Below are 2284 nucleotides of genomic sequence, written 5' to 3' on the forward strand. Positions count from 1 at the left end.
CCGCCGGCGAAAGCGAAACTCCACATCAAATGTGGAGCCCTATCTTTCCAACCCTGTGAAATCCCTACGGTAACGGGTGTTCGCTGCGTGGTATGCGCGCTCTTATCACTGGCCTGCGTTGTTTGCGTGCATCTCTTATGGCCTGTCGCGAATCCGAAATAAGGCGACGCCCCACGCTTTATCATCCCACCGTGCGCTAGTGGTAGAACGCCCGCCTCGGCTGCGGGAGTCTGTGGGTTCGATTCCCACCGCCGCCGGGCACCCACTCGTTCAAAAGGGTACAAGCGTACCCAGGCCTGGAGTTCGGCTTCTTTCAGGGGTGATACGCTTGGGAAAGGAGCCTGCGCCCTGAATTCCCGTCGAAACCAACGTGAGCACGGAAAACAAGTGATGTCTGGGCCGCTCCCACGGCGGTCATTTTCCATGTGGCGCCCCAAGCACCTATTGAGGTGGGGGCGCATTCGGGTTGAGGTCAAGCACCCCTTTCCAAGCGTTGAGGTCCCATAATGGCCGAGCACCAGGCCGGGAGCGCGCTTGTACCTATTTTACCGGTAGGTACCCGGCGGCAGCACTTGCCTCCCACAGCCGCGGCGGATGCTCGTCTACAAGGCCGTCTACAAGGCCGTCTGTGGTTGGACAAGAGGCGCCCAGAGACAAGAGCTGAAATCCCTATTGGGCCCTCTTTCGAGATGTGGACCCCCACGACAGCCGAGCACAAGGCTAGGGGACATCTCTACCCATTAGAACAACCGGTGGGTTCCCGGCGGCACCGGGATTTGAACTCGGTACCTCCCGCATACGAGGCGGATGCTCTACAGCTAGGCCATCGCTGCGGTCGTGTCTCCCGTGAAATGTACTCTGAGCATGTCGCCAGACAACCTTCTGCTGAGTCTGCAATTATCAGTCCCAACGACCAAACCCGATATTTTACCATTGATTACTCCGTATTTTTTTCTGTTCTCCCATACGTAACTCTTCTCTTAATCTTTCCCTCCCATTGTACCTTTCCCCAGTGCAGGATAGCCAACCGGGCATTGTCCTAGTAGACGTCCCTTCCTTTCATTTATCCTTTTGCCTCCTCTCTCTCTATCAAAATTTTCTCTTAATCTGTCTCTCTTTTGTTCTGTACTTGGTACCATGACCGCACTGAACCGCATTTTGTTATGTTTCAATCCGCCCCCCTTTCCGCTTTCTACCCGTATCGCGCTAAATTTCCTATTCTCCAACGCGTGCTCTTGTGGAATTTTTTGCCGGCCTATAGTGTACATAGGCATTTTTGTTTCTTTTTGTATACGCCAGTTCACTCACCATCTCAACTGCGATAGCTGTATTGCTTGTGCTCGCCTATTACTGTTTCTCGTGATTTTTATATAATTTTGTTCCTTTCCTCATTGCACGGCAATGTATAATGCCCCGCGAAGCCCCGAGGGTATCGAAATGAATGAATAAATAAAGAAAGAAATATATCACTTTCAATTCAGTATTCATTGCACGGTCGTTTCCTGAACCTTTCCTCAGCTAAAAAATAATAAAGATGAGAGATTTAACTTTGTTTTATGGCATGTATCCAGAAAAATGCCCTGTAGAAGCTGATGGCCTCGCTAATACTTTCCCGTGATGGAATTCCTGAGCCGAGTTTCAACGTCAACACAGCACCAGGTATTTATATTAAGGGTCAGTCCGAAAGTCAAGAACAAGCGCACGTTCCCGGTAGAGCACCTCTGAAGTCGCTGCAAGCACGTTTTAGAATATGCGTACAGAGCGACCTTCAGAAGAAATCACCGCAATGGGACGAATGGTTGGAGGAGATCCAGCAAAAATTTTCTGTACGCGAGATATGAACTAACGTATAGATTTGGACATTTTCTCAAATCTTTACATACGCGTGATGCTTCGCATATATATAAGAATGTGTGTGTGTGGGTGTGTTTGTGCGTGTATTTGCTTCGACCAAGGATCGTGTGATTCTCTTTCTTAACCTTGGCATCCGCGAAATGCGCATGCACTCTTTGCCATGCAGCAGCTACTACAAGCTGTTCAAAAATTGTGACCACCGAATTTTGCAGGGGTTTGCGTACAAGGAAAGTTCCTTTTCTTGGCAATCGCGGTAACTTCTCGAAGCGCAGGCTGGCGCTCCGTGGATCAATTTATGAAAGCGATGCGAAGCTACATTTTTGTCGAGACTCACGTAGGGCGATGCCACGGGAATCAACTATGCTGGCGGGCGTGCCAGACTTTATAATGAAGGAAAAACCAGCAACGTTTCTGCATATGGGAGCGGTAA

The sequence above is a fragment of the Dermacentor silvarum genome, chromosome 3, assembly GCF_013339745.2.
Source record: "Dermacentor silvarum isolate Dsil-2018 chromosome 3, BIME_Dsil_1.4, whole genome shotgun sequence".
Taxonomy (NCBI): domain Eukaryota; kingdom Metazoa; phylum Arthropoda; class Arachnida; order Ixodida; family Ixodidae; genus Dermacentor; species Dermacentor silvarum.